Source organism: Fukomys damarensis, unplaced genomic scaffold (assembly GCF_012274545.1).
Source record: "Fukomys damarensis isolate Sample0158 unplaced genomic scaffold, DMR_v1.0_HiC HiC_scaffold_16, whole genome shotgun sequence".
In the NCBI taxonomy this organism is placed as follows: Eukaryota; Metazoa; Chordata; class Mammalia; order Rodentia; family Bathyergidae; genus Fukomys; species Fukomys damarensis.
The window spans coordinates 94,155,295-94,177,166 of NW_022900928.1; the positions used below are offsets into that span (position 1 = coordinate 94,155,295).

At 42.4% G+C, this 21,872-nt stretch overlaps 1 long non-coding RNA gene across 2 annotated transcripts; it reads right to left on the reverse strand.

The window, feature by feature from the left end:
- Positions 1–8,936: 8,936 nt before the first annotated feature.
- Positions 8,937–19,762, reverse strand: LOC117286352. Of its 2 annotated transcripts, XR_004517501.1 has the most exons (4): positions 19,674–19,762; positions 17,922–18,338; positions 17,559–17,790; positions 8,954–9,531 (listed from the first exon to the last, which is right to left on the reverse strand). It is a non-coding gene; the product is annotated as an uncharacterized LOC117286352 (long non-coding RNA). The 2 variants fall into 2 exon arrangements; XR_004517500.1 differs by lacking the exon at positions 19,674–19,762 and having other exon boundaries at positions 8,937–9,531; positions 17,922–18,540.
- Between the last annotated feature and the right edge of the window lie 2,110 nt (positions 19,763–21,872).

Sequence of the window (21,872 nt, forward strand, 5' to 3'; positions counted from 1 at the left end):
CTCTTGGCTCTCATTTTTTCCCCTTGTCCCTGCCCTCCCTTCACCCCCTCCTCAGTGATCTTCATTCCCTACTTTGCCAACTTCCAGTGCCACTTTGAAGCCTTTTGTGGGAGTGGGAGTATGATCTGTCTGTTTTTTTGCATGTTTTGGGGAACTGCTTAAAGGTTTTGAGGTTTCTTTGCTACCTAGACGTAATGCCAAGGGTAAGAAGGCATAAAGGGAAGTTGGCAAAGTCACAAAAGAAGTTTTGAAACAAAGTGATGCAATTCAGATTCCTGCATTTCTAGTATCTCTGAATTCTCTTGAAGACAATAAAATTTGTTCCTTTATTGAAACACTTGGATGCATTATTTGAACAAAGGAAACAGGGTCACTTCAGAATGTCCAGTATGTGGTAATCGATGCTGCCTGGCTTGTGGTGTAATTAATGGAAACAGTGGCGACAGTCTGCCCATTGTTTGTCCTTGTGCAACAGGAAATGGCAGAGTAATAAGGCGCTGGACGCTTACGTAATGCAGAAGGAAGCAGATGTGTGTGCATTTGTGACTGGGAGCTTTATTTGCAGGCCTAGGCTCACCTGAGCAGGTTCCTCTTCCTAATGGACATGGAGTTGTTTGATTTGATTTTGTCACTTGATTTTTTCTTTTTACATTGACTAATGATAATTTTTATTTCACTTAAGGCCAGAAAGTAGTGTCTTGAAAAACGCCATTTTAGATCACTTTCCTTATACTATATAGTTGTAATTGTGGGATAAGGGAGAACTAACTATAGAGAAGGAACTGTGGCTTTGGACAGTTGACAGTAATGTGTGGTGGCCTTGGACTCAGACGTTAGGTGCGGCCCTGTCAGCACCAATGGTATGAATTCCAGCAAGCTGCTGAACTGCTGCAGAGCCGGCTGGGGCTGGAGAGTGTCTGGAGCCCTAGCAGCTCTGCAAGCCCTTGCTGTAAGCCCCCTTGGTGAGGTCAGGGTTTTGAAACGCTTATGTAAGAAAATGTCAGAGTACAAAGTAGACGAGCAGACTTTGCCAGTGGAAATGTCTTTCAAGCTTATGTGCTAATGGTTTATTCCCTTTGATCTCTTAGGGTTTTGAGTTTTGTTGTTTTTTTTAATATGGATGTTTGTTTCTGGCAATTTGTTATTTCTGTTACTAAAAAAAATAAATATTGGTGGTTAAATTAGAAACCAAAAATTTTTTACTCCACTTGAAAACATTAAAACTTTTCATTCAAATTCATCCATTAAATATTTTGAAGAGATACGGAATGCTTTGCTCAGCTGGGTATGTGTTTAATTGAAGTGAATTGTCATGTAAATTAACTAGCAGTGTAGAAAATACAGGCAAAGGTTAAGTGGGAAAGCATGGATTTAAATCCTTATTTCACAGCTGGCCCTGGCTTTATGGTCTCAGGCACATTTTGTCATCTGTGAAACCCCAATTCCTCGTTTTCTCTAGTAAGAGAATATTTTCCTACAGTTTTAGGAATACTGTGGGAAATAAAGATAACATATATAAAGCACATGCGTCATTGTACACTGTCTGATCTTTAGTAGACAATAATAGTTGTAACCATTATACATTATTTCATTACACTAATTTTGAAAAATTAGGAAATCACTGAATATTTTATACTTCTCAGTTATCCTAATGTGATGTGCAGACTTTACCAAAGGAAATAATTTCACTATTATAGATTTCTATTTAATTTTTGTTTTCATTAGAGCAGGTGAACTGAGATTGGCCAGAGCAGGACTTCTCTTTTCTGATTTCCAGAGCAAAAGTATGCAAGTGAGACTAAATGGCAAAGTTTATTCTTAAAAGCTGCCATGTGAGCTATTCAGAACTCTGGTGTCTGAAGCTTCAGTGCTCAGGAACAAGGTGACCTCAGTGTCCCCTGTGTGGTAAGTCCCCTTCGTCCTGCCCAGTGTTGCCCATTATGCGAGAGGGAGGCAACCAGAGATCCCTCCCGAGGTCTCATGACTCCTCTGTGGTAGTCGTGACCCTAGGATGGCCAAGTAAGGGTCGGAAAGACAGCACATCCTCGACCCTGCAGGGCTCCACTGCAGCGTGACATACCCTGACCTTTTATAATCTGGCTGGAAACCCACGGGGGTCAAGTGGTGAAGGTGTGGCAGAGGTAGACGCTGATGGGGGGCCAGGACGTGCCCAAGTCTACGTGGGCGAGAGGACGCGCTATTCTCTGAGGTGAGGACAGCTGGAGGGAGTGGAGAGCACCAGGCTTGGTGAGTGGGGAAGGTCCTGGAGAAGCCGCCTGCAGTCCGAAGCGTGACGTGGTAGCAGTGTCGAGATAGCCTGCAGTAATCCTTCTTTGTTTAAAATTTTTCACAGAGAGTGGTCAGTATGAGTCAGTTTAAAGACAGGCAGGGGGAGGTTCCCGGTGATGGCTGAGAACGAAGGTCAAACTTCCCTCTGGACTTACTTGATGCACAGTGTTACGAGTGTAGAGATCCAGGACTGGATACACACCACCGTTTAGCTGGACCTTCCCTCTTGTGGACTCAGCTACCACCTCCCTTTATGGTTAAAAATGTTCTGCCTGTCTTCAGCAGTTTGTTTGAAGTGTCTAGTTGAGGATGCCCATCCCCTTTGGAAATGGCCAGCTGGGGTCCAGTGTCAGACAGCTTCTGAGTACAGGTGAGACTTAAGGTGCAGCCCTGATGGGTGTGTGTGCCTGGCCCAGGACTGGGGAGAGGAAGCGAAGGTTCTTAGAATTCACTCATTTTTAAGTTGAGATGCAATTCTCGTGTCATCATTCACCCCTTTTCAGAGTATGGTTAGGTGATTTTTGGTATGTTTGAAATGTAGTGTAGCTAACACCACTGCCTGGCTCCAGACCATAAACCCCAGCCATTTCCCGCATTCTCATTCCCTTCTCCCCGGGAACTACCAATCTACTTTCTGTCTCCATGGGTTTGCCTATTTTGGGCCTTTTATTTATAAAACTTTCAAAAGATTATCAAAGCACAGATAATTTAATTTGATCCACAATTTATAGCCAGCTCCAGTGTCTTATTTGACTCAGTTCTTTGCACAATCCCCCCCCCCACTACTTCCTGGAGAAGAAAAGATGAATGGTTTCTGCGTGTTTCACAACAGTTTGACTTTTCTCGAAATCCCTTGGTGAATGGCCAACTTCATGATGTCACTGGCAAACAAGCTGAGGCCAGAGTGCACACACCCTATGGTGGCCCTGTGTAACCAAGTGTGCACTATGTGTTCACAAGCACTGCCGTGTTATTTTATGGCCACTGAAGCAACAACCATTCTCCCTTCCCCAGGACTTCTGCTTCTGCACAGTGTAAAGCTCCACAGCATATCTGTCTTGTCATATCCGAATTCCCTTCTATGAGAAGGCAGAACAGGTTCCTTCCCTTAGGCCTCAATTTGTGCATTTCTCAGTGGTTTACTGTCTCATAAGTTGCTGTGTCCCATTCATAGCCGGCCTCCAAAATATGCCACAAGTTGGACAATAGCTTTAGTTCTTCCATATCCTTCAGATAGGAACTAGCAATCAAAGTACTAGGTGTTTCTTTCTCCACCCAACCCAGTACTGAGGATCAGACTCAGGACCTTTTGCCTGCAAGGTAGGCAATGGTGCCACTGAGCCAAATCCCAAGCCCTACTAGGTGTTTCTTGTAAAAATTTGGGTCATTTCTTTTCTTTTCTGAAGCAGTCTCATCCCTGCAAATGAAGCTAATGGATTCCCTTCTGTGCTGATTGGCAAAATTTGTCATTAAGATGATGCCTGGGTCCTCTGTCAAACAAATAATATTAGGAGGCTGAATTTCAGGTAGGAGATTCTGCAAAAAGATATTTGTACTCCCTTCCATTTTAATTCTCTGTACTAGTAATGGTTTTTGGTTTGTTTCTGTTCATTCTTTTTGTTTGTTTCTTTGTTTGTTTTGTTCAGTTTGGTTTGGTTTTTATTACCTTTAAGAATGCACTGGACCATATACATTCCAGTTGACAGGGCTTGTAAATCTTGTTGCTCATTTTCCTTCAGCCTTTGAGTGCATATGCACTTCCACATTCTACCAGAGTCTCATCAGGTAACTGATGGTCTGTGCCAGGGAAAGGTGGAAGAGGAAGGAAATAACAATGTTTTTAATAGCTAGACTGAATATTAAGCTAAGCCATGCATAAATGCAATGATTTCCCTACAGAATTAGCTCTGAATATTGTTTTCCTGGCCCTGTAGACTTCTTCTCATTCTTATAGTTAGGTAAATAACTTGAGTAACTAATTTAGGTAAATAGGTAAATAATTCAGGATAAAACATTGGTTCAACTAGCAATCCAGTATAAAGTAGAATCTCAGCTTTCTGAAAGTAAATTTGAAAATTCCTAGCATGTTCAATTATCAAAATGTGTAAGGGTAGTTTGTATTATTTCATATTCAATTTACACATTTTGCTTTCAAATAAAAAACAGTGCCTTAAAGTTATTTTTACAAAGCCAGGTGTGGTGGTGCATGCCTGTAATCCCAGCACTCGGGAGGCTGAGTCAGGAGGATCGCTGTGAATTCACCTGGACTACATTGCGAGTTCAAGGTCAGTCTCAACTATACAGTAAGTCCCTGTCTCAAAAAACCAAAAAAAAAAAAAAAGTTATTTTTACAATTGTAGCATTAGTCTGCCAAAAGATTCTCAGTCTACTTTTATTCTAATCTGTTATAATGTTTTCTCTTTTTCTTGTATGAATTGAGCAATCAGGAGCAATAAAATTGATCTCTAAAACAACAAGTCAGTGCTCCTTCCATGACATCATAAACTTCACTCGATGTCCAATGTTTCTCAGGGTAAATCATGTCCCACAACTTCTATGTCACGGGTTTACACAGCATGCTTTCCATGGGGTCTTCATAGAACAGCAGGGGTAAGAAGAGAACTGAGAAAGGAAAACCACAAACCCTCATCAAACGGAGCTATTCTGTTTATAGATATTTTATAGGCTGAGCTTCCACAGAAGATTTCAAAGTCAGGATCCCATTGCAAAAAAAGTTAAAAAATTTAAAAAATCTGAAACTGCTATTCTCAACCAAAAGTCAACCAGAGGGACAAGGACATTCCCTCCTCCTCCTCAAAACTCTTCTAAATTAACTATAAAGAGATTATTTAAAATTATTTTAAGGCTTTTGATTCATAATAATAGATAAAATGGAAAATAAAAATCATTTGGGAAGCTTCAAAGTAGGTGGAAATGTTGCTTAAGTCTTACAAACCAATGAGAACTGATTACAACAAGAGCAGAAGGAATATCAGAGTAGATGTGACTTGTACTTGGGATGTGCAATCCCAGGTGCCGCTGAAGGAAAATGGTAATGTGACTTGCTTGGGATGTGCAATCCCAGGTGCCGCTGAAGGAAAATGGTTAAAATTCAGTTTAAGATCCAGATTCCAGGCTGGGAATTTGGCTCATAGCCTGCCTCACAATCATAAGGACCCAAGTTCAGTCCCTGGTGCTTTGGATGTACCAGGCCCTAGTATTGAGAAAAAAAATTTCAGCCTCTCAGATCAACTCTCTTTTTATGTAACTGGGCAACCACCCAGGAAAAGAGGAGCTACACTCTCTGAAGAGCATAAAACAAGATCTCTGAGCTGTGTCTATACCAAGCACATTTGAGATGAGCGCACTCTATTGAAAACGGAGATTAGCCTCACTGAAGGAAAACTACCTTTAACCTAGAACTCTTTCTGGGTATTCAAGTGCAAGTGGTCCCTGACTTATGGTGTTTCAACTTATGGTTATCTGATGTTACACTTGTGCAAAAGCACTGACAATGCAATAGATATCATACTTTGATTTTTTTGGAGTGTGGTCTTTTCCTGGGGTAGGGATGCTGGGCAGTGGTGGCAGCAGTTACCACAGCCAGTAGTGAGTCACATAATCACAAGAATGAACAGCCAAAGCCCTACACAGTACTGTATTGCTAAGCTATGATGTTTAGTAGGTTGTGTTTATTAAATGCATTTTTGACCGATGATGTTTTCAACTTACTGTGACTTACCATTGTAAGTCAAGGGGCAGCATACAGATTTTATAGGCAAGCAAAGTCTCCAAAAACTGTTTATTTTCTTTGTCCCCTTTTCCTGGAAACTCCTGGAGGATACATCCTCCAAAGCTAGAGAGCAAATCAATATAAAGGAAGACCCAGTACAGGCAATATGAGAGCCAGGATGAGGGACAGGCAAAGGGTACCACCAAAGTGATCATAAAAGTGATCTCAGCTTAGAGGGAAGTACACAGAGCATGGGAACAAGTCCAGGCTGGAGCAGGACAGGAGGCTTAGGAGGGACCTTCTCCAGCAAATAAAACTTCAATACCCATGATGCATGCAAAATCACTGGGAAGGATTTTAGACCAATGATAAAGCATTTGAGAGTGAAAAGCAAATAAAACAAGGCAATTGTTACATAGACAGAACCCCAAAATTTGTACACAAAAGAAAAAGTAATTGAAATCTAATATATGTTTCCTTTACATTGCTATAGTATTCTAAACACTGAATATGGATTCAGCCAACATTACAATGAAACTTGGAAAAGTGAGGGTCAGGACAGAGGTTCCAGGATAAGAGTGAGAAAGAACCATGGTTTCATATTTCAGAGTTGAAAGTATGCCCAAGACTGAAAAAATCAAAAGTAGCAATGCAGGCATATAGCTTAGAGGAAACACACACACACACACACACACACACACTCTCTCGCGCGCACCAGCTAAATTTGCATATAGCTTAGAGGAAACACACACACACACACACACACACACACACACACACACACACTCTCTCTCGCGCGCACCAGCTAAATTTGCTGAAAGCAGTTGCCCCAGGGAACAGGCAAATGCAAGAGAATGAAAGCAAGAACCACTATGTTTTTACAAAACAACTGCAGAAATATCTTGCTCTTTGGACTAGATACAGATATAACTTTTATTAAAATAATTTTTTTAAATGAAAAAAGACAGCCCAGGGAAGTCTCTAAACTTGGGGTTTGTCAATGTCTGTAAGTCCTAGAAGCAAGGATTCGTGCTCCTCTTGCAGTTGAGTATTGGACTGCTGTCCCCTATGAACAAGAATCATGATGATCTAATATTACTCATCATTTCATTAAAACCTTCCAAGTATATGTTTTTCATAACCATTTGGAGAAAGAAAGGGCAGAAGTTAGCATGAGTCATGTTTTGAAAGGGTTTAATCATTTTGCTAAAAAAATCATAATCAAGATTTCGTTTTTCCCTTGTTGAGTTTTCTCCTGACTTTTTCTCCCCACTGTCCCCCGCGTTGTCCTGCACCCTTGAGCAGCCCCCACCATTGCTCCTCGTCACACCCCTTCCTGAAGCCCAGATGAAGAAGCTTGCTCCCGGGGTGAGGCCAAGCATGCTGACCTCCAAGCACTTTGGTGAGGTTCTGAGAGCTGGGTGGGGGGAGGATAAAACAAAGGCAAATGAAGGGGAATCTGCTGCTGTCCCAAAATGATGTGGAAATTCACACACTGCCACTTAACATCAATGGAGAAGAGGATTCTGGAGGGGAAAAAAAAAAGCGATCCCAATGTTCCCGCTTCTCCTGAAAATCCCCACAGGAAATCCCCATCATTTTCTTTGTCTGTATGTGCAGAGATGAAGGAAAAAGGAATTTCAGTGAGCCTAACCAGGTCATGTTTCCAGCTGGGTGTTTACCAGGGAGGAAGGGCAGGGTGGCTGTGGAAACACTGGGTGTAGAAAATGTAGACCCCCTAGCAGGTGGGCGCTGAGCTCACAGGAAGGGTGGCAGGTTGCTAAATGAGTTCATTTTTTTCTCCCATGAGACTAAAGAAACAAAAGTAGAAGTAAAAAAAGAGAAAAAAAATATATGCTGCTTATAGAACCCGGAGCCTCATACATGCTTGATAAGTCCTCTATACCTCCAACCCTAGAAAAAAATATATTTCAAAAATCATAAGATACTAAGGAGCTCCAGAAACACAATAGAATCTCAAGCTGAACTAACTAGCCTTCTTTGAAAGCCTAATATGTGGCTGAGATTGTGCTAACCACATTCAAGTCCATCATTTTCTCATTTAATTTCATTTAAGAATGCCACATGTGCTCCAGTTTTGCTCTTCACTATTAGATTCATAGTAGACAGTTCCACTTTGTTATTAGGAAAATACAGTGCTGCAATTCTACCAGGGCATTGTGATACCATGTCCACATACAGTCATTTCCCTTTGCCTGGGAGATCCAAAAGAAACCCACTGTCTCTCCTTGCCATTTGTCAGTGATTAAATCAAGTCAGGATTGCTGTTTTGAGTAACTAACAACTGTGCTTCTCACCTCCTGCTTTCTCCTCTTCTCTGTAACATTGCACATTAACCAGGTGTGACAATGGGTAAATATGTCCAGGCACACAAACTTTAGAAGCAGCCTAAGAAAATAGTATTACCTTTCAAAGAAAGTCACAGAAAGGGGACTTTCATCATTACATTCTACAAGTTTAAAAAATAAAGCTGGTTTAGGTGTGAAGAACAAATAGCTCAGATTAAGAACTGACCTTGAGTTTTATTTCTGTCACTTTCTCAGTGCAATCTAGGATAAGTCTTTCCCTCTTTTCCAAATTTATTGTATGCAATTGTAATAATAAACACTTGCCAAGGTTGTGAATATTTGTTGAGCTAATCTATATAAAGATACTTTTGTTATATTGTTAAGCTCGATATATTCATTAAGCAAAAGAGGCATAACATGGAAAAAGAATGGATACAAAGCAAAAGAAACAAAATCTTGCAAATTATCTATTATTTTCTCTTTTCTGAAGGGAAACTCTCCCACCACATTCCTACTTCAAAGTATTTACTCATTTTAGAAAAAGACTGTAGTTTCTACGTCTTACTAACAAACAAATCTCTGATCTTACAGCAGTGTCTGTTAGTGACTTGAATTCCTGCTTCTTTCTTTCAGAGCATTTAGCTGCATCCTGCTTCATTTGCGGTTTCCTAAAAGGCTCTTTACCCATAGAATGCACATCCAAATATCAGACTAAAAATATGCAAAGTTCCCTGACAGCATGAGCTTCCAGGATTCTGGCTCCTCTTTCCCAGTCAGTCTCTGAGAACTTCTCAGTCTTTCCTTTCAGTCTCTTTCCTTTTCAGTCTTTCTGAGACAATTTTACTGTCAGTTTTAGTCCATTTGTGTCACTATAACAGACTATCTGAGACAGAGTAATTCATAAAGAACAGAAATTTACTTCTTACAGTTTTGGAGGTTGGGACGTCTAAGAGAATGGTTTAGGTTTTCATATCGCCTTGTCCCATGACAGAAGGCAAAAGGGCAAGGGAGGACAAGAGGGAGCCCAACTCACGTTCATACAGAACTCACTCTAATGCTAATGACATTAACCCATCCATCAGGACAGAGTCCTCTAGACCTAATCACCTCTTAAAAGTTCCACCTTTCAGCATTGTTACACTGGGGATTAAGTTTCCAACACATGAAAATCAGGCACACGTCCAAACCATAGCACTGCCTCTGCAAAAAAAAAAAAAAAAAAAAAATGCCTTCAAGACATTTGCAATTTTCAATATGCATAATTGAGATTCCTCCTTCATCAAAATCCAACTATTACTTCTTTTACTTCTATTCTAAACCTGTCATTTGTCCAGGTAGTGGGGTACCCAACAAAGGCGTGTCCCGACAGAGGCTGAACCTTGCAACTGAAATTGCACATTAAGTTACAGAAGCTGAGTCAGGATTCCTGAGGGGACCCTCTGTGGAAGAGCAGGATGAGCTCTTTGGAACCATGAGTGTGTCTCCTTCCCAGGGAAGGGCAGGAAAATGCAGCCCCCCGCCCCCCGCCAAAAAAGAGCTGGATTCCCAGAGAAGGAAGGAAGCCAGGGCTCAGTGTTCTCTAGGTTAAGTAAGACCTGCTCCAGCTTAGGTCTGGAAACCATCTAAAGAGGAGAAAGAGAAGGCAAGGCAGGAAGAGTCTCCTATTTAAAACGCATGCTTCATGTTCCAGCCTCAGCACGAGTCCCTTTAGCTGAAACAACATGGGACTTATCTCTCCTGAACAATTATTCTGACATCTCTAGAGAAATGTTCTTTGGTGCTTTACTCCTAATATTAAAAATCTATGGGAAGAAAAAAAAGAATAAATATCATCATTAAGTCATTGATTCTTAATGAGGACAGTCCCAGCCTCCTAAGAGGTATTTGGAAAAAGTATGTTACAATTGGCATTTGGGATTACTGTTGGCATTCACTGGTCGGGGCTGAGAGGTAGCCCACATGATGAAAAACTTTCCCCACCCATCAAGGACTTGAGATTTCCTATCAGACATTTATGTGGGTGCAAAACATCTGAGCTAAGAATTCATCTACACTACATACAAACACAATTTAATATGTAATCACTTTTTAAAAAATGGAATAACCACATAAATCTGGAGACTTTGGAGCTTTTTTTGGTTTGAATCTTTACCATGAGTTGTTGAACATCTCAGAAAAAGTCATAAAATTGATGACAACCTCACACATAGCATTTATTTATTTTTATTTATTTATTTATTTTGGTACCAGGGATAGAACTTGGGACCTTGTACTTGCGAGGCACGCAGCAGAAGCACTGAGCCAAATCCCCAGCCCTCACCCATCGCATTTAAATCATCAACAGAACACATTTAAATCTGTCTGTGATTCAGAGCTTGGCATTCCTTGAGTCTACATATAAGGGCAAGCATCTGTTTGCTTCATCGTATCATCTACTAGGTGTGCCCAAGGCATTTCTATACCAAAGTGAATATTATTTTATTATAAAGATGCTTCCTTTATATCTTCACATTACCATTTTAATCACATTTTAGACAAATTATATCACTTGTGAATTTAATTTCAGCAGTGAATAGGGGTTGTTCTCCAATATTTTTATAAGAAGGGAGCTGTATTAGGCAGCTCCATGGTACTACAGTAAAATAATTCCTTCTACAAAGAGAAAAGTTTTATTTAGCCCATGGTTGGGGGTTCCAAAGTCCAGGGTCTGGCAGACCCACTGATTTGACCTCTGGTGGAAAGGAAGGAGAATAGATGGAAAGAAAGAAGAAAGGAAAAAAGAAATCTGCTTCAGAAAAATGTACACAGATGATATCGATTATATAAAAATACACACATTCAAGACAAAGGTGACTGAACCATAGCAATCTCAGGGCTTATGGGCAACCCAAAGTGCCCCCTCTCAGAAGTTCAAGGGCCTTTTGTCAATGTTAAGTACAGCAAAACACTTAGAACTCATCATTTGGTAAAGTGACTACAACAATAATCTGGCTCACTTTTATATTGCAGTTTGAGAAGGATGTTTTCTACACAAAAGATCAAACTGTACCCAGGCTAACAGTTACTCCCTAGGTCCTCACAGCCTGAGGGACAAATGACACATCTCTATGGCACCAGGCTCTGTGCACCCTGCCAGCTGGTCTGTTGGTCTCCAGACCCAGCCCTCTACGGGTCTCCACGCCCCCACACAGCTGTTCAGGGCTCTGCTCCCACAGCTACATATTCCCTGTTGTTGCTGTCCATCTGAGCTGCTACTTTGCCTGTGCCCATAACCTCACCTCCCTACCAGCATCCTGCCTCTCCCCAGCGTGGCAGAATGAACAGTCCCACCTCCAAGGAATGTGCTCTTTCCACCCACTTTGGATAGCAGATCCTTTAAGTGATTGCAGAGACCTGTTTTCCATAGGAAGCACCCTTCACACAGGCATCTCATCAGGAAGGGAACATACTGAAAAAGCTTTAATGAAGACCAGTGATCTTATGAGTATTCACACACCTTCACTCTTTCCATACCTAGACTCAAAATTTATGCCTTTCAGGAATCCAGGGAGGCAACATTCTGTATCACTCCTGTATTTTTGAATAGTGTAAACCCCAGGATCCCAAGAACCTGCTCATCACTACCAAAATAGTCACATAAAGAAGACTCCTGGTGTCCACATGGATCGGCAAGTGTTACGTGTGGTGGGTGCCTAAGAGCCTGAATTCTGGTTTCAGACCACCTGGGTTTGAAGGTGACCTTTGTCATTACCAGATGCAGAACCTTGAGTTGGTTACTTGGCCTCCCTGGAATTCAGTTTCCTTATCTATAAAATAAGTGAATCACATAAATTCTCATAAGATTAAACTGCAGAGTATGTGGAGTTCTGACTGACACAGAAACTGTAGGACTACCAGTGCTCGGACCCAGGCCACTGGGAGAGGTGTACAGCCAAGCCTGCTTCTAACTTCCCTGCCCAGTAGTGTGCATTTGAAAGCTTGTTCTCTGACCTCTGTGCCTTTGCAGAAATTTTCCTTAAGAATGTGAGAATTGCTCTGAAGTGTTCCTGGGTCAGTCGTGACTTTGTTTCAAGGAGTCACGTAGACATCACGGGAGGGTCCTTAAGAGATTGGAAAATCTTTCCTCTGATCTCAAGTAAGATCTTATGCCTGCTCAAAGCCAAGAGAGATCAAACATTCTCTAAGTTCACATGGCAAGAAAAGGACATGATCAAAGCGCAAAGCAAACTCAGGACTGACCAAAAAATCTAGGACATTTGGCCCCTTGCATTGTATAGTAATATTGGCGTTAGACTCCCATCTCCTCAAAAGCCAGAGGAGCTTCTCACAATAGTTACACCTCTTCACTGCTCTTGCTACAGACCAGTTACATTCAGCTGCTTCACAAAGTCTTAGTGATAAGGTCATGAACATTACGATAATGACAAGGTAAATGCGTATTTTTAAGGTCTGGGAGTGGCAAAAAGGCAATGAGGATTGTATTCCAGGCTGGACAAGTGATCAACCAAAAGGAGACAAGTCCTCAGAAGAGAGCAAAGGGTGAATAAAGAGCTGGACAAACGTCAGAGTCACTTCCGGACAGATAAACTTTTAGCAGAAGGCCCGCCCCACCAGGAGGGCTGTGGGAGAGGCGAGCCCTGAGGGTGACAATGGGAAAAAGCAAGAGAGAGACGGACGTTGACCTTTCCGGTCAGTGCAGTGAGGCTGAGGGAGGGTATGAAGCAAGCTCACGTCACAGAGCAGAAGCTCAGAGGCACGGGCACAGATCAGAAGAGCACACAGCAGGAAGCGAACACATTAAACAGAGAAAAAGGCGGAAAACTGCAGAGCTTAGTTGAAATTTCACCTGTTTCATGCCCCTTCCAGATGGCAAGTAGCAGAACAGAAAACACTGACTTAGATGCCCATACCTGTTCTTTGCACCTCATAGTCGCCATCTATGTCTCCCTTAACTACGTTGGCTGTTCTTACCCTTATTCCTCTCCCCGGGCATTTGACGAGTCTGAACCTACTCCATTGTCTTCTCCCCACTACCTTCTTCAAGGCCTGCCTAGCTCCATGCCTCTCCTTCTCCACTGCCAACCCCATTTCTCAAAGTCCTCCCAGCACAGACACTCCAGTTGGCCAAACAAAAGTCTAATTCAGCATCATGGTTTCTAAAGCATTTCCCCAGGGACAGAAGTTTATCCAAGAACCCTACTTTCACACTGAGATACATTTAACGAAAAAAAAAATCCGGATGAAAATTCTACCAATATGATTGAAGTGTCAGCAGGCTGGGTCTGAGAGGCCCTTAGGGCTGAAATAAGGAATTCATGCTATCTTTTTAAAAAGATGTTTGCAGGTTCACTGACTCCTGTACAGAAAAAAGAATTTTTAGGACCCAATAGTATACAAGGCCAGAGAAGAGTTTATCAGGATGAACTCAAGAATGGAGAAATGAGACGCATTAAGAGCAGGAGTTGGGTGCATTTAAGGGAGTGTCTTCAAGATGAATCATCTAGTTTGTGTATTTTTACTGTCTGTCAGGTTGCAAGACAAGCTATCTACACACGTATGAGGTTGAGATCTGCTGCCTGCTGCCAGTATTACTGCTTCCTAAAGATGGAGGACCCAGGCGCACGATTTACAGGTGAAAAGCACAGGTTAAGAGCCCAGATTCACAGCCTTGTTGTAAAAAAAAAAAAAAATCTTTAGGAATTTTGTTTTGTTGAATGGATTTCCTAAAAGGGAAAAAAGGCTTGTGTAACTTTTATGTCTGGAAGCTGCAGTTTTTCTTAAAAGTGCAATTTTAAAATCTCAATTTCCTTGTCTCCTTTCTACCCCGTTTTTATTTCTCCTATCATACTTCAAAAGGAGTCCATCAAAGTCTCTCACCATTGCATGTAACTCCATGACTCCACCCATCTTCTCCGAGGACAGCTCAAGTTTGAGCCCTTATTCTTTCCTCACTGGGCCACTGTCTCTCTGAGCCCAGTTTCCACTTCCTGCCGCCTTTCTTCAATTTGGTTACCAGAGCTCAGAACGCTCATCTGTGTGTTCTCTGGCTCTGGGTTAGGAGAAATGAATGTTCAGACTCCACAAGCCGGTCCCCAGGCCCAGCCTCCTCCGGCCTTCTGGAGCTCCCCTTCCCTTCTCCCTGGCACCTCAGCCCAGCCTTACAAGGTGCTGTGCAGCCGTCCCTGGGCACAGTGCCATTTCCCACTGTGTGATTATGAAGCTGTTGCCTGCCTGGGCCTGAAACAACCTCTGCTGACTCTCACCAGCCCACACATCCCACTCCCACTAACACCCTGCTTCATGCCATCTCCTCTTTCATTTTAGCCAAGACAGCAGCTTCCTAAACTGTCCCTGCTTCTGCACCGGTCCCTACCTGGGCTCCAAACTGTCCTATCTTTGCACAACAGCTTGAGTGATCCCATCTTGGAAGAATCAGAACAAGCACCTCCTTTGACTAGACTCCCTATAATGGTCCTCATCTTGCTCAAAGCCAATTTTTAGAACACCTGGAAAGCCCTGTGTGTGCTCTCTTCACCCAATACCCACCATCTTCCCTGGCCTCCCCACTCTTGTACAGATGCCATCTGCATGCGTGCCCTGGGCAACGGGGTGGTTTCCTCCTCCTGAGTTGCTTTTCCTTTCCATAATCTCCATAGCTCATTCCTTTTCCCCTTCAGTCCTCTTCAATTCAAAACTCACTATGCCTCATATTATTCCAAGGTCCCTTACCCTGCTCTAATATTTCTTCCAGTATGGTATTTATCAACATCTGATAAACAGGTTTTGTTATTTATTTAGGTACTGTCTGGCTTCTCCCACAAGAATGTCAGCTTGGTGAGGCCAGGTTTGTGAAGGCGCTCCTTTGTCCTCCACCGCTGGATCACCAGTGATTAGAATGGTTCTCAGCTCACGGGGCTTGGTAAAGTTTTCATTGCATGAATAAATAAAAACTACCCCATTGTATGGTGCAGCCACCTGCCTCGCAAGTGCAAGGTGCTGAATTCGATCCCCAGTACCAAACAACAACAACAACTACTCAGTTGTATTCACACTGTCAGGCCCAATACAAAGGTCACCTTTTGCCACCTTTATCCTGCAAACGTTAAGCTTCCTGTATTCCTAGGGCTCTTTGCTTCTACCTCTGCCAAAGGTGTCTTCTTTTTAGATACATCTCCCTGCCACCAAGGGTATGGGTGCTGAATTCGATCCCCAGTACCAAACAACAACAACAACTACTCAGTTGTATTCACACTGTCAGGCCCAATACAAAGGTCACCTTTTGCCACCTTTATCCTGCAAACGTTAAGCTTCCTGTATTCCTAGGGCTCTTTGCTTCTACCTCTGCCAAAGGTGTCTTCTTTTTAGATACATCTCCCTGCCACCAAGGGTATGGGAGAATAGAAATCAAGGGTATGGGAGCATAGAAGATAATGAATCCTCTGAAGATGCTCAGTCTCAGAGAGGTTGAGAAATGACAAGCATTTTACACGTGGGAGACAGAGAGAGCCAGGATTCTGCTGAACCTGAATCCAAGGCTACTTAGCACTCTCTCCATTACCCCCACTTGCTCTCAAAACAAACAAAAATTAAGTAAATAAAACACAAAATATAATGCATTTCAGGCTTAATTTCAATCTAATATATAGGAATTCCCAAGAATCGTGGTAAACTAAAGCAAAGAGGGAGATGGAACAGAAAGAAAGGGAGAGAGAGAATGGAAGGAGGAGGAAAGGAGAACAAGAAAAGAAGAATGAAGAAAGGAAAACTTCATCCACTTTTTCCTAACTGATGTCCTGTCCAGAGGATGCAACAGCTTTAGCCTAAAAAGGCCAGCTTGAGCATAATTATGCAGCTCTCCCTAGCCCACTCCCTAATAAACACAGGAAAGTAACTTTTCATTTTAGCCAGCACCTGCTAGAAGACTTGGTTTCTGCTTTTTATGTGTCTAAAGCAGAAAGCCCAATAATAAGACACTGTGACAAGGTCAGAAGGTTATCATTACTGGAATGATAAAGTCAAGAAAGCTACTTTCACCCAGTGTGGTGGCACATGCCTGTAATCACAGCAGTGTGTGAAGCTGAGGCAGTAAGACTGCAAGTTTAAACCCAGCCTGAATACCATAGAGAGACCCTGTCTCAAAAAAGGAATGGGGAGATAGCTCATTATGAGGAACTTGAGTTCAATCCTCAGTATAACAGAAAGAAAAAGAAAGCTACCTTCTATCTAAAAATCTAGACATCTTTATAATAATGGAAATGTATAAAAATCGCTATTGTTTTCACATCATGTTGACAAAGATTCCCACGATATGCAAAGATGTTATGAACAGAAATTATCCATGGATAGCATACCTGGAATTTGAAGATGCATTTACCAATTTATCTCACTAGGTGGCTCTCACATTTTGACCTGTAACCTAGACTCCTTCTAAACACACAGATTTGGACTTTTGTACATTCATTTCTTATCAAAGATGGGTTGTTATCTCTATGTACAAATAAAAAAGTGCATGTATTTATGTGCTTACTTTATAATAGTAACTTTCTAACTAGGTTCTGTGAAAAGAAATTATAAATTTCCTGTTAGGATCCCTTGATAAATAAGTATTTCAAAACAAAATTTAAGAAAAATTCAATTCACATCCAGTAAGGAGATCCCATACCTGTAATTTTTTTTGGGGGGGTGGAGGGGTGAGACAGGGTGTCACTATGTAGTTGAGACTGACCTGGAACTCACTATGTAGCCCAGGTTGGTCTCGAACTCACAGCAATCCTCCTGCCTCAGCCTCCCGAGTGCTGGGATTACAGGCGTGTGCCACCAGGCCTGGCCCATACCTGTAATTTTTAAAGATAAATTAGTTTGTACCACTTTTCTTCCCAGCTCTCTGTCAAAATGAATTCCTAGAAAGTCTAGCTCAGACTAGCAATGAAATTGTACATTTTTAAAATAAACTAAGCTGGCTTAATCTGGAAGACAAAGCTGATGATTTATTTCTGCCACCTCTTTCATGCTAGCTAAAGTCCACTTCAAGCTATAGTGGATTTGTCATTTCCTCTTCCCTTCCTGAGATCCAAATGGCCAACTTTTGACAAGGAATCCAAACTATGGCTATATTCTATAGCGGTTCCAGTGCTTGACACTTGTCTTGACTTGATCTTATTAAATTTCTGACATTCCCTGTTCACTAAGACACACTCGTTCTCTTCCTCTCCCTCCCACCCTCCCACCTGCTCGAGCATCAGCGTGAGCATTAATTCCTGAGGTCAGCAACTCTTGTCTTCTCAGGCAAACAGGCAAACAAGTCCCAGCAGCAACACCGTGCTGTCATGAGACACATGCAGATGTCATCACGAGGAGTTGGAAGTCACAGCCCCTTCACATTCTCACTTAACTGGCCCAGAAAACAACTGAAATATTGGGATGATTGTGAATCGGCTTTATTTTCCTTTGAGGTGAGATCTGTCGAGAAAGAAGGAAGAAGGTATTGAAGCAAAGGCTTGTTTCTAAATACACTTGAGTGCAATACACAACCCAAGAAAACCCTCACCAACCCCCTTTCTCCCTCCCATCAGCCCCAGAATCAGCTCTACCTTCCTCTCTGTGGCTGTGTCTCTCCATTATTCATTGTGAGTGTCCTCTGCTGAACAGGCTATTCTGAGATGCAGCGAAACATCACAGTTTCTCCACTCTCTGACCCCAGCACAAACCGAATGCTTTGGAGAAACTTAATATTACAGAGACAGATGCAGGATTTAAAAAGCAAATTCAGGGAAAAATGCAATAAATCCCCCAAACAGTAGAGTGGTGTTTCCTTTCTAAATGCTTCACAATGTAAATGGATCAGGAGTGATTTCTCTTAGCTCTTCTGTCAGTTTTCTTTGGCCACTTTTTGAGATTCAAGCTCCATCTAAACAAACTGTTTAATCCAGGGGCTCGTGCTAATCAGCATCCTTCTTCCTCCAGCAAACTTCGCTGTTGATTTCCTCAAACTTATCTTGCAAGTAAACCTGTACAGGTGGACACAAAAGTGAAAATGCTATATCCTATTGTTATATAGTAGTCCCACGGGGTTTTGCCCACACACTTTAGTAGATGTATACTTGTCTCTATGCTGTGAACTAGGTGTCTTTGACTGACATCATTACCTCCTGTCTTAGTTTGTTCTTTAGTTTCTGTAACAAAATACTTGAGACTGGGTAATTTACAAAGAAATGAAATCTATTTAGCTCACAATTCTGGAAGGTAGGAGTCTAAAACAATGGCACCAGCTTCTGCTTTGCATCTTGTGAGGGCCTCCTTGCTTCATCATAACATGGCTGAGGGTGTCACAGGATGAGCTACATATCAAATTAAGTATAAAGCATTTAACCATTGATAAGGAGGCTTTTAAAGATAAGGTGTTCTTCATGTGACAGATGAAATGAAGTATACATTTTCAGTGAACACAAGTCTGTGAATAAATCTCACACACATGATGGTAAAGAAAGAGCTCAGACACCAAATAAAACATTTCAGATGGCTCCATTTCATAGCCAAACAAATCTAATGCACAGTATTTTGGATAGGGATGCTCATTACCTGGGGTGGCAAAGGAGGCTCAAAACAAAAGTGAGGTATTCCCCAACATCTTTGCCTCTTGAAGCCCTGAATAGGGGATAGGTAGGATCATAGGCCCAGGAGTCACACAGAGCTGGGTTCTAATTCTGGGTCTCCAACTGACTAACTTTGCACAAATAACTTATACAACTTGTGTCTCAGATTTTTGCATCTATAAAATGGATTAATAATACCTTCCTCAAAAGGTTGGTGTGAGAAGTAAGTGAAATAATGTACATAAAGTGCCCCACAGCATGCGTAGGTGCAGTAATAAATGGTAACTATTATTATCCCCGCCCCTGTACCTGATAGTAAATCAGGATCAGAGGAGAGATAGGTAGAGCACAGATGAGTAGGAAAAGGAAAGACCAAGCCAGATTTGTGATCAAAGATGTGCGGAATCCACCAGAACACTGCACAGAGGAGAGCTGGTTCTTTCCCTCCCACTGCCCACACAGTCTCCCAAATATTGCTGCCTGACAGTGTGGCCCAGCCCTGAGTAACCAACAAAGTTGTTTGCATTCCATCCACAGAAGCCTTTGCTGGGAGACCTGATACTAATCTGATAAATTAATTTGCACTTATGCTCACGTAGTGGTTAGCAGCAGCTTACTGAGTTACCCTCCAGGTGATGTAAGTTGTGTCTAAACCAGAGCCTTACGGATATAAAAGACTTTGGTGTAATTTTGCCTTATCCCCAGTCAGGAAGGAGCCAGCTGGGGATGTAAGTGGAGGATAATACAAACATGGTGCTGCTGAGATCAAGAGGAAACCCAGGTCCCAGGCTGTAGAGACTCAGTTTTCCTCCCTGACAACAGAATGAAGATGCCAGTCCTTGGAGATACAGTCATCTATGAGGCCTATGGCTCCTATAAGATCAAAGCAGAGAATTTTCAGCTTTGACTTTGAATTGCTTATGATGTCCTAGGGCATCCATACAGGGAATACTGTTCCGCAATGAAAAGAAGAAAATAGCAGACATGTGGATCTTGGGAGCATCATGCTGTAGGGGAAAAGCCAGATCCCAGAGTTGATATGAAATTCTGGAAAATTGTATCTATACTGGCAGACACCCAGGGCCAGAAGTGGCTCTGATTCAAAGAGATGCTAGGGAAGATTTCTAAGGGATGGAAGCATTCTCTGTCCTGATTGAGGTACAACAGGTCAGTAACAATGGCAGATGTCCCCTCAACTGTCTACTTAGGAAGGTACAATTTTATTTTATGTACAGTATAAAATAAAGTTTATTTAAAGGGAGAAAATGATATCTTAGTCATAGAAGTTGTTCTACCCTGGGAGACAAGCCCTAGCCTCCCCCAATTCTTCTAGCAAGTTAATGCTCGCTCAGTGCTTGACAGTTAAAGGAGCACTTTCCCTCTTTTGATCATCACACCCACTTTATGATTAATGCCACATTACAGGTAAGGAAACAGTGGCACCAGACATCGAAGGGACCTGCCTTTGTCTTCTAACTCAGAACCCCATTTGCTTGCCCTCACCATAGGAAATGGCCTCAGAGACCATGCTGGACTAGGAAAACTGGAGCCCACAGAATATAAATAACTCGACACAGCTGTGCCTTTCCTTCAAGACAGAGACCAAAACTGGAGGCAGGCCTCCTCTCACAATGAATGTAAGGGAGAAATGTTAAGTTGAGGTGATCCTAAATGGAGGGAAAAGGACCTTCACTTCCCACATGTGAGACTTTCAGACCCACATAGAGGATCAAACAAAAACAAAGGCAGGATTTCTTTCCAGAGCTGCAGTCTCCACATCTGACAGCATGATGCACCCCCACCCCCAAAAAAACCCTGGGGTCCCAATGGTCTTCTAACTTTAACAAACTATAGCAAGAAGCACGCGCATTACCTCACCACAGTCTGGCTTGTTTCCTGGCAGAGATTGTCCAACCCTTGCTCCAACCCCCCTTTCTGCTGGCTTCACACCCTTCACCCATTCCTCCCCACTGAAATCACACAGCTCTAACCCCAGAGAGCCAACATGAGCTTTCTCCTCCTTCTCAAAGCCCTTAACCTCAGAGAAAAGGCCTCTGGTAACACATGGACTCTTCTGCACCCAGAGTTGAAAAGCATGTGGGGGAGGAGGGTAGAGAGAAGGAAGGAAGAGAAAATACATAATGGTGTGGGCATGGGGTAGGGGGTCCTGAAAGCAGCCATAAGAGAGTGCATGGTGTTAAGCTGGAAGGGCAGACACTAGCAAGAGGGAGGAGGGAGTGTTCTACTCTTAGTTTAGTGTCTTTCTGTTCAGTGTGAATTTTCTAACTAGTACACATGGATTGCATTTATTTATGCATGCCAGTAAAGATAGGCTAGGACAAGAAAATGTAAGCCAGGTTTATCTTGTTTTGGAGGGGCAGGTTTATCCTATATGTTTGTATAAAAAGAAGGGGAAAATTAACTCTTAAATAAATAAACAACTATAATTCACCTCCTCTTTCTTCAGTGACCAAAACATGCAAAAATTTTAATCACAGGAAGCTGTGAATAAGTCCCGCAAATGGAAGGAAGCCACAAGGGTTTTAGGAAAGAGGGGCTGCAACAGTGGAGCCTTTAGGGTTGCATTGCACTCTTGGGGTCACTGTGTCTCTGTTTGCACCTCAGTGGGGTTTGCTTCTGTCTGCCATTTAGCCATCTGTATACAAGTTTTATGCCCTGGGCTCCAACATTTTTCATACTAAGAACGTGTATTAGGGCAGAGACTGTTTTACTATTGAGGGGTTGCTGTCAGAGCTTAAGGCGTGTAAGGTAGAGACTAAATCAACATTTGTTAAATAGGACATGAGTAAGGCAGTCTCAGGCAAAACAGGAGGGCCTGGGACTGACACCACCAGAAGGCTCAGGTAGCAGCCAGCGCCTCCCCGACACGTCTACCTAAACCGTCCCCAGGTCCCCACATCTTCTGCGTGGTAAGGTTCAAACACCTTC